Source organism: Tupaia chinensis, unplaced genomic scaffold, assembly GCF_000334495.1.
Source record: "Tupaia chinensis unplaced genomic scaffold, TupChi_1.0 Scaffold000365_1, whole genome shotgun sequence".
Lineage (NCBI taxonomy): Eukaryota > Metazoa > Chordata > Mammalia > Scandentia > Tupaiidae > Tupaia > Tupaia belangeri.
Genome location: NW_006159862.1, coordinates 1,611,779 through 1,628,458, shown reverse-complemented (window position 1 = coordinate 1,628,458; position 16,680 = coordinate 1,611,779). Strand labels below are relative to the sequence as shown.

At 43.7% G+C, this 16,680-nt stretch overlaps 1 protein-coding gene across 4 annotated transcripts in view; it reads left to right on the top strand.

Moving 5' to 3' along the window:
* Window positions 1-16,680, top strand: part of SPECC1 (sperm antigen with calponin homology and coiled-coil domains 1) — a 362,600-nt gene that overhangs the window by 46,015 nt on the left and 299,905 nt on the right. The window contains exon 1 of one of the 4 annotated variants that reach the window (XM_027773700.1): window positions 14,000-14,072. The exons of the other annotated variants lie outside the window; for them this stretch is intronic. The gene's annotated coding sequence lies outside the window, so the exon portion shown is untranslated. Of the gene's footprint in view, window positions 1-13,999; window positions 14,073-16,680 lie in introns of those variants that run through there. 4 annotated transcript variants of the gene reach the window in all.

The following is a 16,680-nucleotide window of genomic DNA, read 5'->3' as shown; positions in this document are numbered from 1 at the left end:
CAACACCAGACCAGATCTCTAAGAAGTTCTCAAGGGAATGCTATACCAGGAAAATTAAATACAGACACACAGAAATAAGAGTTCAAAAACTAAGAAAATGGCTAACTTAATCGAAGGGAAAAGTCTGGAGTTGAATATTATATCCCAGAATTTAATCAGAAAGATTGAACCACAACAGAAGATAGATTAAGTATATGAGAATTAACTGGCGAAATAGTATTTTCTGACTTTTGACTAAAACATTGTTCATTTTCTTCTGGTCTTTGTTTTCCAGTTTTAAGGATTTTTTTTTTTTGTCTTGTCTTGAGCTGTTGATAGATTAATGTACCTATTATTTGAACAGAATCTAACCTGTTTCCTGGCTTTAAGTTTTAAGCAAAGTTCTTTAGCATTTCTTTGATTTATTAAAGTTAAAACTGCTTTTCTTGAAATTACTAGCTGAACTCGCTATCAAAAGTATCGAAAGTTAGATTATTTAAGAAAACGTGTGCGTGTGGGGGAAGGAATGGAAAACAACTGTAGACACCAGAGATAGTGTGGGAGGAGGGTGAGAAAGGGCAGAGGGTCAGAAATAGGGGTAAAATATCTGTATCTATATCTATATATCTCTATCTCTATCTATCTATCTATCTATCTATCTATCTATATGAAACTAGAAATGGAAAATTATTGACGATAACATGTATGATTAAGCCACTATGCAGTATATTCTGGATGGGAAATCACATTTTGTATGCTGTGATGATGCTTAGGGAATGAATGTAAATTAATTAATTTTAAAAAGTTTCAGGAAAAAAAAAGCTCATGGAAATACATGTAATGGGAAAACTGTGCATGAATTTCAAAAAGTTTTTGTACCAAAATAAATTCACACTTTAATGGTAAAAATAATAATATAAAAATAAAAGAAAAGATAAACACACTAGGTGCATGTGTGTGCCTATCCAAAATCCTGACAGGATGGAGGGATGGAAGAAAAGGGATTATGGTGTGATCATGCCCTCTTGGAGGACACTTCCTCCCTCTGTGGGGTGTTTCCTTTCACACTCTCTCTGTCTCTCTCTGGCGAGCTCATGTGCCCTCTGGCAAATTAGAAAAAGAAGAAAAGAAAGTCTCAATTCTAGTCAAGTTGAATTTCCTTTCTGCAGTATAACTCATGAAGTTACAAATAGAGTCTATTGCTGTCAGGATCCATAATTGTTCTTTTGTTTTGTTTTGTTTTGTTTTTGGAGAGGTTTTTGCTATAGGGTGCGTGTGCTCGCCAGAAAGACAGAGAGAGACAGAAAGCGAGAAATCACCCCCCAGGGGGGATGGCCATGCTGCAATCCCTCCTTCTCCATTCTCCTCTCGGGATCTTGAGCATGCTCCTCCCCGGGCGTGATTTAAACCCCCCAGGTCCAGGACTTGAACCATGGTCAACTACATGGGAGTCCAGCGACGTAGCCATTACGCTAACTGCTGGTCCCCAGGATCCATAATTGTTCTTGTGCTTAAATCGAATTTTTAAAATTATAAGGCTATTATGTTTTCATTGTAATATAGAAAAAAATCTTATGTGCAGTTTTTTAAATGAACTAATTAATTTTACATTCAATCACTGTGTATCATTATAGCATACCAAATGAATTTTTCCATTTCGAACACACTGTATATTGGTCCAGTCAAAGATATTATCATAAATATTATCAACAGATAATTTTCCGCTTTTGTGTTCCTTAAATGTTTTACCTCTTTATTTTCCCTCTTGATTTTCCTACCCTCCTCTCATACTGTCTCTAGTATCCACAGTTGCTCTCCAAGCTTTTATACCTTTCAGTCTTTCAGTTTCTGCCATAGAGTGCCGACATTTGGTATATATTGAGTGGGGACATACAATGCCTCTCTTTCATAGTCTGTCTTGCTTTACTTAGCAGTAAATCTTCCATATTCATCCACCTTCTATTTAATGCTAGAGTCTCATTGTTTTTTATAGCTGAGTAGTATTCCATAGTGTATATGTGCCACATCCATTCATGTGTTCATGGACATTTGGATTGGTTCCATGTCTTAGCAATTGTGAATAATGCCACAATAAACATGACAGAGAGGAACAAGTGTCGGCAAGGACGTGAGAAACTGACACCCTCCATACTGCCTGTCGGAATGTAAAATGGTGCGACTGCTTTGAAAGTCCAGCAGCTCCTCAAAACGCTAAACACAAGATGATCCAACAATTCCCTCGGTCTATGCCCAAAGAACTGAAAAGAGTAGTTCAGATAAAAATCTGGACACGTGGGGCCAGCAGGTGGTGTGGTGGTTAAGGCACTGGAATCCCACATGGCCAACCGTGGTTCAAATCCAGACCTGCAGGCTTGCTTTCTCATTTTCCCTTTCTCTCTCCGTCTCTCTCTGGTGAACACATGTGCTCTATAGCAAATTTAATAAGAATAAAATTAAATAAATAATTATTAAGTTAAAAAAAAAACCTCTGAACACAACTATTCACAGCCACAATAAACATGGATGTGGAAGTATTTTTTTTTTGAGAGATTTTTCACTGTAGGGCGTGTGCACTCGCAAGACAGACAGAGAGAGACATAGAGACAGAAAGCGAGAAATCACCCCCCAGGGGGGATGGTCACGCCGCAATCCCTTCTCCTCCATTCTCCTCTTGGGATCTTGGGCACGCATGCACACGCGCCTGGCGTGAGTTTTAAGCCACCGGGTCCGGGACACGAACCGCGGTCGACTACGTGGGAGTCCAGCGACATAGCCATTATGCTAACTGCTGGTTCTCATGTGTGGAAGTATTTTTCTGACTGAGTGTATTTCTATCCTTTGGGTAGATACCTAGGAGTGGTGGCTGCATCATATGGTAGTTCTATTTGTAGATTTTTTTTAGAAATCTCCATCTTGTTCTCCACAGTGGCTATACTAATTTATAGTCCCACCAATGGTGTAAGAGAGTTCCCTTTCCTCCACAGCCTCACCAACACTTATCATTCTTTATTTTATTTTTAAAAAATCTTAGCTATTTCTGAGTGAGGTTAAGTGGTATCTCACTGGTTTTGATTTGCACCTTTATTATGATAAAAGATGTTGAGTATTTTTTTATATTCTTTTTGGCCACTTATATATCTTCCTTAGAGAGTTGTCTGTTGTGTTCATTTGCCCATCTTTTAATTGTTTTATTTTTTTTTCCTCAAGTGAGTTGCTTGAGTTCTCTGTATATTCTGGTTATCAGACCCTTAGCTGAGGCATAGTTTGCAAATATATTCCATTCTGAGGGTTGTCGATTCACTCTTAATTATTGTTTCTTTTGCTGTACATAAAGTTGTTAAGATGTAATCCCACTTGTCTATTTTTGGGATTATTGCCTGTGCTTTGGGAGTCTTTTTTAAGAAGTCTTTGCCTACTCTGATGTCTCCAAGAGTTTTCCCTGTGTTATCTACCATTAGTTTTATAGTTTAAGGTCTTAAGGTTTTGATCTTCAATCCATTTTGAGTTGATTTTTGTTAGTGGTGAGAGATAGGGGTCCAATTTCATCTTTCTGCATGTGGATACCAAGCTTTTCCAAGCAAACATAAAGAAAATTAAAATTTTTCTGTCATCCCACCACCCAGAGATAACCATTCTTTGTTTTTGTTTTTTTTTTTTCTTTTTCTTTTTTTAATTTTGCTAAAGGGCACATGTACTTTCTGGAGACAGAGAGAGAAAGAGAAGGAAAATGAAAAAGTACCCTCAGTTGGGAGATGGTCATGCGGCAACCCTTCTCTGTTTCTCCCTCCCTTCAGGATTTTAGGCATACATACACGTTTCTGGTGTGTTTTTCAAGCTGTTGAGCCCAGGACTTGAACTGTGTAATTGGCCATATGAGATTTACTACCATGCTATGGGCTGACCCACCATTCTTAATATATACATTTTTCTTAGTCTTTTTTTTTCTATACCTAAGTGTACATAGGGCTCCTACTGTATACATAATTCATTTACAGTTTGTATTTTCCACCCAATAGATTGTTATCACTGTTCTGTGTCATCAAATATTTTACAGTATTACTTTATGCATTGAGATATAATTCACAAACCAAAAAAGACACCTTTAAAGTATAAAATACAATGATTTTTCAGTGTGTTTTTCACAAAGTTGCACAACAATCCCCACTATCGAATTCCAGAACAGTTCATCAGCTTGAGAGAAAAACCTAGAGCTGTTAGCATTGTCCTTTGACTCTCTCTCTTCATCACGTAATAGACACTACTTCACTTTCTGTCTCCATGAACTTGCCTTTTCATGAAATGTTGATGAAATTATAATAAATAGCCGTTTGTGTTTGTTGAAAACTCAACATCATGAGGTTTTTTTTTTTGGAGAGATTTTTGCTATAGGGCGCATGCGCTCGCCAGACAGACAGAGAGAGAGACATAGAGACAGAAAGCGAGAAATCACCCCCCCAGGGGGGATGGTCACGCCACAATCCCTTCTCCATTCTCCTCTCGGGATCTTGGGCATGCACACACACGTGCCCGGTGTGAGTTTTAAGCCACCAGGTCTGGGACACGAACCGCGGTCGACTACGTGGGAGTCCAGTGACATAGCTAACTGCTGGTTCCCAACATCATGAGGTTTTGTTGTTATTTTTTTATTTTATTTTTTTAGATTTTTGCTATAGTGCATATGTGCTCGCCAGAGAGACAGAAAGTGAGAAATCACCCCCCAGGGGGATGGCCACACTGCAGTCCTTTCTCCATTCTCCTCTTGAGATTTTGGGCATGCACGCACATGTGCCTGGCATGAGTTTAAGCTATCAGGCCCAAGAATTGAACTGTGGTCGACTATGGGGGAGTCTAGCAATGTAACCGTTATGCATTCTGGTGGTCCCAGCATCATGAGTTTTTGAGGTTCATCCATGTTTTGGCATATGTCAGTGTTTTATTCCTTTTTCTTTTCTTTTCTTTTATTTCCTTTTTACTGATGAATATATATATATAAAGCGAGAAATCACCCACCGGGGGGATGGCCACGCCACAATCCCTTCTCCTCCATTCTCTTCTCGGGATCTTGGGCACGCACGCACATGCGCCTGGTGTGAGTCTAAGCCACGGGGTCCAGGCTCAAACCATGGTCGACTACATGGGAGTCTAGCAGCATAGCCATTATGCTAACTGCTGGTCCCACTGATTAATATTTTTTAAATAATTATTCATTTATTTTTTAATTTGACCAGAGAGAGATAGAGGGTGAGGGTAAAAGAGAGAGGAAGTGAGAAAGGAAGCCGCCAGATTCAGGACTCGAACCCTGATCTGCCATGTGGGAGTGTCTAACATCTTAACCACCACGCCACCAGCTGGTCCCCTGATTAATATTTTTAAAAGATTTATTTAATTTTATTTATTAGTGTTATTTAAGAAAAATTGTTATAGCGCATGTGTACTCACCAGAGAGAGAGAGAGAGGAAGCGAGAGAGAGAGAGAGCGCAAGCAAGCTGCCAAGTCCAGGACTCAAACCACCATACCACTTGCTGGCCCCACAGATGAATAATATTCTTCTGTATGGATGTATACAATATGTTTAGCTATTCATCAACTGATGGATATTTGCATTTTTTTCACTTTTGGGCCATTGTGACTATTTAATTATTAGTGCTGCTGTGAATATTTGTGTTCAGAGTTTTTTTTTTTAATTTAAGAATTATTTATTTAATTTTATTCTTATTAAATTTGCTATAGAGCACATGTGTTCACCAGAGAGAGACGGAGAGAGAAAGGGAAAATGAGAAAGCAAGCCGCCAGGTCCAGGACTTAAACATCCATCATCCATGTGAGAATCTAGCACCTTAAACACACCACCACCTGCTGGCCTTGCTATAATTATATTTTATGTAAACTTCATAAATAAACCTGTAGTAAACATAAAATATAAAGTGAAAGATCAAAACACATCATTATTTTTAAAAAGAGTATCAAAACAAATCCCGCACCGTTTTACGTCCCGACAGGCAGTATGGAGGGTGTCGGTTTCTCACGTCCTTGCCGACACTTGTTCCTCTCTGTCTTTTTGGCACATTGTGTGATCTGAAGTCATAAAGTTTTACACCCTTGTTTTCTTCTAAGAGTTTTATAGTTTTAGCTCTTATGTGTTAGGTTTATTTGGTACACATTATAAGGCAGGAGTCTAACTTCCTTCTTTTGCAAGTGAATACCCAGTTATCCAAGCACCATTTTTTTTTTTTTTGAGAAGACTATTCTTGCCTCCACTGAATTGTCTTTTACCCTTGTGAAAAATCAGCTGCCCATAAATGTATTGGCAGCTGTGTCAGAACCTAGAATAACTTCTGAATTCTCAAGTCCATTCTATTGATTTAGTGGGTCGTCAGAAAAGTCATGATGCATTTTTCCGACAGCCCAATATGTATCTGTCCTCAGGCCAGTTCCACACAGTCATGTTACTGTAGCATTGTAGTGAATTTGAATTGGGGAGTGTGAGTCCTTCGACTTTGTTCTTCATTTTCAAGATGGTTTTGGCCCGTGCAGACCGCTGAATTTCCATATGAGTTATAGGACTAGCTTGTCAACTTTTGCCCAGTAGAGCAGCTTACATTTGAATGGGAATCATGTTGAATATGCATTATAGATCAATTCGGGAAGTATTGCCATCTTAATATTGTCTTACTGTACACAAAAAGGGGATGTCTGGCCATCTGGTTAAGACGTCTTCAGTCTCTCCACTGATGCTTTGTAGTTTTCATTGTAAAACTCTAGCACGTATATGTTTAAAATATATTTCTAAATAGTTCATTCTTTTGATGCTATTGTAAATGAAGTGTTTTCTTAAAATATTTGGATTGTTCACTGCAAGTGTTTAGAAATGCTATTGATTTTGCATATTGATCTTATATCCTGAGACCATTGTTAAACTTGTTTATTAGTTGCAAGGATTTGTTGTTGCGTTCCTTAGGATTGTCTACGGATCAAGATCATGGCATCTGTTACTGGGGATAGTGTTAAAATCTGAATGGCTTTTCTTTCCTTTTCTCATCTAATTGCCTTGGAGAAAGCTTCCAGTATAATGTTGACTAGGAGTGGTAAGAGCAGAAATCTCCTTGTCTATTTCTGATATTAAAGGAAAGCTTTCAGAGTTTCACCACTAGGCATGACATTCTTGGGGTTATTTGTAGTTGCCCTTTATGGCGTTAAGGGAGTTCCCTTTTATTCCCAGTTCCTACAGTTTTTATTATGAAAGTCTATTGGATTTTGCCACATGCTTTTTCAACATCTATTTAGATGATCATGTAATGTCCTTTACTCTATTAATATGTATATTCATGGATTGCTTTGCATATGTGGGACCAGCCTTGAATTCCTGGGATAAACATCGTTTGATCATGGTGTGTAACCCTTTACTTAGCTTGCCAGACTTGCTTTGGTAGTATTATATGGAGGATTTCTGTATAAAAATTATAGGTGGTATTGGTATAGGATCACTGTTAACAACTACATAGGTTTAATTATGTGGCTGTACCACAAGCTAGCAATTAGACTTTTAATTATTCCCTTCCTGTCATTGTTGCTGCTATCAAGGATATGCTCACGGTCCTGCCCAGAGGGCTTTGTGTTCTTGATAACTTTTATGGGGTACATTCCTATACATGGAAAAACTGAACCAAAGAGTATGTATAGATGTTTGTCTGACCTTGTGATTGGCATCTATATTTTGTTCATAGTGATTTTTTTTCCCCCAGAGGTTTTTATTTTATTTTATTTTAGAGAGATTTTCGCTATAGAGCGCATGTGCTTGCCAGAGAGACAGAGACAGAAAGCAAGAAATGACCCCCCTGGGGGATGGCCACGCCACAATCCCTTCTCCTCCATTCTCCTCTTGGGATTTTGGGCATGCGCGCACACGTGCCCGCTGGCTCTGGGACTCAAATGGCGGTAGACTGCCTGGGAGTCCAGTGACGTACCTATTTTGCCATCTCCTGGTCCCTAGAGGTTTTTAATTTTTAAGTGGTCACATCTATTTTTTTCCTTATGTAATCTGCCCCCGGGTATGGGCTGAGAGAGGCTTTTCCTACGTTCTTCAATTATACGTGTAACTCCTGTATTTTTTCTAGTTTTTATAATGCTTCTTGTTTTCTCCTCTTAAATCTTTTGTTCTTCAGAATTTGGAGCTCATTTCGATATATGATGTGAGTACCGGTCTTTTGATTTGGCAGGTGACTAACCACTTTTCTAAATGCCTCTTTTTTTTTTTTTTTTTTTTTCCCCAATAGAAATATCACTATGTTGCCTAGGCTGGCCTCAAACTTGCGACCCTCCTGCCTCAACCTCCCAAGTAGCTGGGATTACAGGTGTACCTGGGTAAATAATCCATTCTTTATCCTCAAGTTAGTAATGCCGTTTTCGTCATAAACTAAATTCTTATCTCTGGGTTTCGTTATGATCCACTGAGCTTCTTTCTATTACTGCTCCATCCTATTGTAATTATTTTCCTTTCAGGACCTGTTTTAATATTTGACCGTACACGTCTTTATTCATTTATTCATTTTAGATTTTCACCGTAGGGCACATGTGCTTGCCATAGAAACACACAGAGAGAGAAAGTGAGAAATAATCTCCTGGGGGAAATGGCCATGCCTCAGTCCCTTCTCTTCCATTCCCCTCTCAGAATTTTCAGCACGAATGCACACGAGCTCGGCGTGTTTTTCAAGCCGTGGATCTGAGATCCAAACTGTGTAGTCAGCCATGCAGGATCCAGCTGCCTTAACCTTGCCACCTGCTGGCCCTCCTTAATTTTTTTAAAGTAATTTTTTCCTATAGAGATGAATCAGTTATTCTACCAGAGGAATTTTAGCATCATCATCATCATCATCATCATCATCATTATTATTATTATTATTTTGCTATAGGGTGCATGTGTTTGCCAGAGAGAGAGACAGAAGGAGAGAGAGAGAAAAAGTGAGAAGACACCTCCCAGAGGGGATGGCCATGCTGCAGTTTGTTCTCCTCCGTTGTCCTCCTGGGATCTGAGGCACACATGCACTTGTGCCCAGTGTGTTTTTCGAGCTGCTGGGTCTGGTACTCGAACAGAACAATCAGCCATGTGGGATCCAGCTAGCTTAACCACCATGCCCCAGGCTGACCCTAGGATAATTTGGTAAAAGAATTTCTTCACACTCAAATCCTACTAGAATTTTAATTGGAATTATAGTATGTGTAAAGTTTTTCTGTGGAGGGTAAATAACCCATTGGAAGAGTATAGTATGCTTTCTAATGTAGTCCTTGGTTGTTGTTGTTCAGTAATGTATAGGTGTTCGGGGGGGGTGGGTGATTACAATTTTCTTAACAGGTTTATTCATAGATTATTTTTAAAAAGAATTTATTTAATTTTATTTATTATCACTGTTTTTATTTTTAATTTGACCAGAGAGAGAGAGGGAAAGTGACAAAGCAAGCTGCCAGGTCCAGGACTTGAACCACAGTTGACCATGTGGGAGTCCAGTGCCCCAACCACTGTGCCATCTGCTAGTCCCTATTTATAACTATTTTATATGTATTTTTTTTCTCTTGTAAGTAGGATTTTAAAAAACCATGCAATAACTTATTTAATTACATTATTTTACCACACAATTGAATGCATGAATATTCAGTTTTAGAAAATTTAGAAGATACGGGACCAGCAGCTGGCATAATGGCTATGTCGCTGGACTGCCATGTAGTCGACCACGCTTCGAATCTCGGACCCAGTGGCTTAAACTCACGCCAGGTGCATGTGTGTGCGTGCCCAAGATCCCAAGAGGAGAATGGAAGAGAAGGGATTGTGGCGTGGCCATCCCTCCTGGGGGGTGATTTCTTCCTTTCTGTCTCTCTGTCTCTCTCTGTCTGGTGATCACACACGCCCTATAGCAAACCCCTCCAAAAAAAAAAAAAAAAAACCCAAAAAACCATATATGTATATTAATCAGTATAAAGGAAATAAAAAGGAATGAAATACTGACATATGCCACAACATGGATGAACCTCAAAAACTCATGATGCTGGGACCACCAGAATGCATAACGGTTGCATTGCTGGACTCCCACATAGTTGACCACAGTTCGAGTCTTGGGCCTGATAGCTTAAGCTCATGCCGGGCGCGTGTGCGTGCGTGTCCAAAATCCCGAGAGGAGGATGGAGGAGAAGGGACTGCAGCGTGGCCATCCCCCTGGGGGGTGATTTCTCACTTTCTTTCTCTCTGGCAAGCACACATGAACTATGGGAATAAATCTCTCAAAAAAAAAAATAAATAAATAAAAGAAAGAAAAAGAAAGAAAAGAAAATTTAGAAGATACAAGGTGAATTTGAAAGATAAGTGACCTGTGGTCTGAGAGACAGCCATTATTAACATTTTGTGCATGTCTTTTTATTCATAGATTTATAGTCCAGTTGGGGAAGTACCACAGGACCACATGAAAGGCTTAATAATCTAGGGCAGCGGTCCCCAACTTTTTTGGCACCAGAGACTGGTTTTGTGGAAGACAGTTTTTCCATGGACCGGGGTGGGAGGGGATGGTTTCGGGGTGATTCAAGTGCATCACATTTATCGCACACTTTACATTTATCGCACACTTCCTTTTCCCATCAGGACGTTGTAATAGTAAGGACGGGACCCGACCGTGGCCCAGAGGTGGAGGAGCTCTGACCTCAGGCGCACTGAGTGACTAGCTCGTACTCTGTTGTCTGCCTACCGTGTTTTCCTGTTAGGAACGGGTCTTCCCATAACTAGTAGGACTGCCACTCACCCTGTCTCTCTCCCCCATGTGGGTTGGATGGTGTGTCACCTTGGGCCTCTTTTCTAGGGCCTGTCTCTCTTCCTCTGAGACTCCGAATGCCGAAGACCTCTAACCTTGGGATGATGCCAGGCAAGATCTCCCCACCCTAGGAGCACTTGTGTTTAAATGACATGAAGTTAGGGACAGGGAGCTGAGAGGTGATTAAAAACGTTTCCTGAAGACATCATTTGAACCGTGAGGTCTAGCGGGTTTAAAGCGATCTGGAATTCACCCCTAGACTTTGCAGTTACCTGGGCTAACCGCTTCTCTGCCTTTGGGCTCAAGTGTAGTTGAAATAATAAATTCGCCTATTTGGGCCAAATGGGTGCAGTGATAAACCGTGATGTTCTGGGAGGGTGACGCACTTGCAAAGTTTCTGAATTTATACCCAGTACCCTCCCTGGTACCCCAGGCACACGTGTGCCCATGAGGCAGGGCTGGCTAAAGCAGGGGACGGATGGCAGCATTCCGCCTTTGTGAGTGGACTGAAGGCAGGTCGGGGGTAACTCTCTTTCACTCACAGAAGGAATAAATAAACTTTTCTTAAAAATGACTGTTTGCTTAAGCAAGGCTAAGTTGGATTTCTGTCACTTGCAGAGTCCTGACGACTGTCACCTCCCCGGTCTGTGCTGGGGGATTACCTGGATGAGTTAGGTCTCCGAATGTCCCCGAGCCCCCAGGAAGGTAGTGACAGTGCCCCAATGCACTGTGCCTCTCGCCTCCTTCAAGGCAAAGGGGAAGAGCTACGAGAGGTGACAGCGTCGGCCTGGTGGGGCGGAAGCCACTGCTATAGTATCACCCGGTGGGGAGAGGCTGGCCCAAAGCTGCCGGACTGCAGCTCGCACTGGGGTCTGTCCCTACGAATGGCAGGGTCTGGGTAGCAGCGTTGGATTTATAGTGAATGGGGGCGATTCCGTGTCTCAGACTGAGTAGCCCCAAACCACGTGCTGTAGGCAGCTCTGCTACGTCCGAGGGTCTTCAAAGTTCATGAGAAACGTGCATTATGGAAAAGACTGCATGGATTTGAAAACATTCCTGCACCCAAGTCAACTCATACTTTAATTTAGTTTTTTTTCATGCCATCTCCCCTTCGCACTTGATTATCCGGTAAACCAGCAGTTAAAATCCAGCTATGGCAGTGACTCAGCTTAGCAAGGCCTGCTGGCTGGAGTGCTCGATGTGCGTGGGCAGAGCACATGTCGCGTGTTTACCTTCACAGAATCCCTCCCATGCATTCCCCGGGTGCTGTGTTGGCTCCCTTTGGCCAAGACCCCGCTGTCACTGGGGTTTGCTCACTGCTGGCGATGTGGACCCCAGGTTTTGTGAGTGTGCCCATATTACCTTGAGCTCTATGAATTCAACATTGGGTGTGAGGGGCCGGACAGTGGCGCTGTGGTAGGATGCAGAGCTTGGTGAGGCGATGTCACATGGGGAGCTTCCCGGTTCGATTCCGGTACCTCCCCGGATGTGCTGGGCACGCGCCTGCCCATGATCTGGGGGGACTGAAGCTGGGAGTGGGCCAGTGGGGAGTACTCTCTCTGTCTCCTCCACTCATGAAAAAAATCAATGAATAAAACTTTAAAATTAGGTGTGAAGGGGCTAGCAGATGGCATAGTGGTTCTGTCTTTGGCCTCCTGCATTGTCAACCGCAATTTTAGGCCCAGACCTGGTGGCTTTGAACTCACGTTGAGCATGTGTGCGTGCGTGCCCAAGATCCTGGGAGGAGAATGGTGGAGAAGGGATTGCGGCGTAGCCATGCCCCCCAGGGGGTGATTTCTCATTTCCTATTTCTCTGTTCCTGGCCAGCGCACGTGCCCTATAGCAAACGTCTTTAAAAAAAAAAAAGGAGGTATAAAATATTTGTTAGGAATGAAAAAAGAAATGGCAACAGATTCCTGGGAGCCTGGGAGGTTCAGACACTCTAGCTCTGGGATCCCTTCCTCTGCTCCCCAGAACCACCTGCTGTGCCTCGCTTCCTGGTTGTACCCTGACTTCCCCCCACCTAGGGCTCCAGCTAGGCTCCAGGGTAAACCCACCCCTGAAGGGCAAGCTGGCTTTTTCTTTTTTCTTTTCTTTTCTTTTTTTTTCCTTCCTTTCCTGTTTGATATCGCAGGGAGCAATCAGCAAGAGGTTTGCTAGCCAGCCTGTCGCTTTCACTACTTAGTTTGTGTGAGGGGCCGGACAGTGGCGCTGTGGTAGGATGCAGAGCTTGGTGAGGCGATGTCACATGGGGAGCTTCCCGGTTCGATTCCGGTACCTCCCCGGATGTGCTGGGCACGCGCCTGCCCATGATCTGGGGGGACTGAAGCTGGGAGTGGGCCAGTGGGGAGTACTCTCTCTGTCTCCTCCACTCATGAAAAAAATCAATGAATAAAACTTTAAAATTAGGTGTGAAGGGGCTAGCAGATGGCATAGTGGTTCTGTCTTTGGCCTCCTGCATTGTCAACCGCAATTTTAGGCCCAGACCTGGTGGCTTTGAACTCACGTTGAGCATGTGTGCGTGCGTGCCCAAGATCCTGGGAGGAGAATGGTGGAGAAGGGATTGCGGCGTAGCCATGCCCCCCAGGGGGTGATTTCTCATTTCCTATTTCTCTGTTCCTGGCCAGCGCACGTGCCCTATAGCAAACGTCTTTAAAAAAAAAAAAGGAGGTATAAAATATTTGTTAGGAATGAAAAAAGAAATGGCAACAGATTCCTGGGAGCCTGGGAGGTTCAGACACTCTAGCTCTGGGATCCCTTCCTCTGCTCCCCAGAACCACCTGCTGTGCCTCGCTTCCTGGTTGTACCCTGACTTCCCCCCACCTAGGGCTCCAGCTAGGCTCCAGGGTAAACCCACCCCTGAAGGGCAAGCTGGCTTTTTCTTTTTTCTTTTCTTTTCTTTTTTTTTCCTTCCTTTCCTGTTTGATATCGCAGGGAGCAATCAGCAAGAGGTTTGCTAGCCAGCCTGTAGCTTTCACTCCTTAGTTTGGAGAGGTACAAATTAAGTATGCAGGACCCAGCAGGACGGATAGGATTTTGCACTCGGTGCATGCATGTGTGTGCGAGATAGAGAGATAGAGGAGGGAGAGAGAGGAGAGGGAGAGGAGAGGCGGTCTGAGGCCGCCCCGGGCTGGGCTGGGGAGGGCAGAGCCCGCCCGCTTCCTGAGCGCGTTGCTCAAGCTCACTCTGCCCAGCCCGAGTGTGGTTTTCCTCCCAGGCCGGCACCCAACCCAGAATAGCGCAGCTGACTCGCTGATTGAGGTCAGCAGCTCCCGAGGAGCACACGAAGCAAAGACGCTTGCAGTAAGTACATAACTGGATCTTATTTAAGACGGGGATGAAAAATCTTAGGAGATGGCTCTGTCTGGGGGAAGAGGCTCTTCTGCTTTGGGCGCCAAGTCTGACATGCCCAGGGAGTCCCGCGGCGCCGGAGACAGCATTAATCCGTCCTTTGGTGGTGGGGGGACTGGATACGTTCACGCTCTGTGTATGCTTTGGGACTAAAAATGGATTTGAAACGCATCTTCTGACATCTGGAAAAAATAGTCTTCTCAGTGCCTGTCACTTTCCCAGCTTGCAGAGGAAGGCTGATTAAGGCCGACTTCGAGTTGCTGCATGAAGTTCTCTGGCGGGGCTTCTCTCTCGGGGTACTAATTACCAGGAGTGTGGGGCTGTTTTCACAGCCAAGGTGAACAGGGCTTCTTCTGGGTGTTCTTTTTTTGTCAAGCGTGGGACGTCTAAAGTCCTACCCCCCACTGGACAGGTTCTTAGCCCCAGGAAGGTTCCAGAGCCGCCAGCCTGTAAGGAGGTGGGCACGGTGGAGTGTCCAGGACTGTCCCAGTGTTCAACACCTGGTGATAGACTGTGCTGGGCCTGACCCTGAAGGCGTCAAGCACAGATGGCAGAGTTTCTAGCAGCGGTGTGACAGAGATAGAGGGTTTTCTAGGAAGTTATTTATGATGTGGTTTTAAAGATAATATTCGCCACCGCTCCTTGAAGGGCTCAAGGAGCCCTTTGAACTCTCTCTTAACCTCTCTGTTTTCTAGCTATGACGTTTGGGGCATTTATTTTGTTTTCTCATCAACTCGAATTTCTCGTTGGAGTCAGTCTTTCGCTCAGGATGGCGGCAAGGCCGTCCTTGGAGCGTGCTGGAGAAGGCGGAGGGAGAGCCGCGCTGCGCCCACGGTCGTACTCACGGGTATGGCTCCCTGGTGTCCCTCCACAGCCCGGCCCCACAGACTCCGAATTCTTCCATGGTTCTTTTTATAGAGCGGCCATGTTTCACTTCCTTGAATCTTTCCTTTGCCAAGTGCGTTAGCCAACATGTCCACGCTGCCTAGACAGAGCCCACCCCAAACAGAGGGGATACTACGCAGACAATACTAAAGTACATCCGAAACCAAACACTGCATGGGACAGGTTGTTTTTCCTCCCTTCGGATTTGCTTTTCTAATGAGTTCACTTTTTTCCCGATGATGAAAAGAACACGTCTGACCGCTCACTGCGTGCCAGACTCGGTGGCCAAGCTCTTTGCACGTCTTTGCTCATTTGATCCTCGCAGAAGTCCCGTGAGGCAGCCCCGTTCTGGTCTTCACTTCAGTGAGGGAGTGGAGGCGTGGAGAGGCCACCTAAGTGGGCCGAGGGCTAAGTGGGCGGACAGGCGAGTGGCACAGCCAGACCGGACTCGGCCTCTCTCCGGGGGGCTTGTACTCCATGTAACACTTCAGCGTCTGGGGAATGAGAGGAAATAGTGACTTCATCCCAATCCCTGAAACAATGTTAACATTTCTCTATTTCTTTCTAACTGTACCACCAGATACTGTAACATAGGGTTTTTATAAAACATTATTACAGAGTGCCAATAGGTGGCATGGTGGTTACAGTGTTGGACTCTCACGTGGCCAACTGGTGCAGTTCGAGTCCTGGACCTGGCAGCTTAAAAATCACACCGGGCGTCTGTTTGCGCGTGCCCAAAATCCCAGGAGGAGAACGGAGAAGGGATTGCAGTGTGGCCATCCCCCCCGGGGGAGTGATTTCTCACTTTCCCTCTTACTGTCCTTCTCTGTCTCTCTCTGGTGAACACACACACCCTACGGTAAGAACCTTAAGAAAAAGTTATTACAGTATATGGTTCCACAGTTTCTTTTTACTTTTTTTATTTATGAAAGAAAGGGAGAGAGGAAAGGGAGGGGAAGAGGGGTATTTTTTGAGAGGATCTTGCCAGTGCCACAATCCTCCTGCCTCATCACCCAATTAGCTAGGATCCCTGCACAGTTGTGTCCAGCCTGGCCTGGGACCTGAACCAGCCTCCCCTGTGGCCCTGGCCTCGTACAGTGGCACCCAGTGGTTGTTCCACTGCGGCAGACCTGATCGTGTTTTAGGATTGTAAAGTTTACTTGTTTTATTTTAATTAAGTTATACGGCTTTTTAGTGAGATTTGTCTGCCATGTATTTTGTCTCAGAAGCAAGAGCTTAGGTACAGCAACTTCGGGCTAGTAAACTGGGTAACAAATTGTAGTTACTTTTTGAAAGCAAAAATTTTAAAAACTTGCAGATGTCACTTTTTTTTTTTAATTGCCAGAGGGTGTGTGCATTTACCAGAGACAGAGAGAAAGAAAGCACCTCCCCACGGGGCACAGTCATGCTACAGCCCTTTTCCCTCCGTCCTGTTAGGATTTGGGGCGTGCACAGACACATGTGTCCAGCATGCTTTTCAACCCAGCAGAGCCACGACTCAGCCACGTGGGAATCAGCCACGTGGGATCCAGCTTCCTTCACCACTGAGCTACAGGGCAGGCCCGCCATTTAACAATTTTCTTTTCCTTTTTCTTTTCTTTCTTTCTTTCTTTCTTTCTTTCTTTCTTTCTTTCTTTCTTTCTTTCTTTCTTTCTTTCTTTCTTTCTTTCTTTCT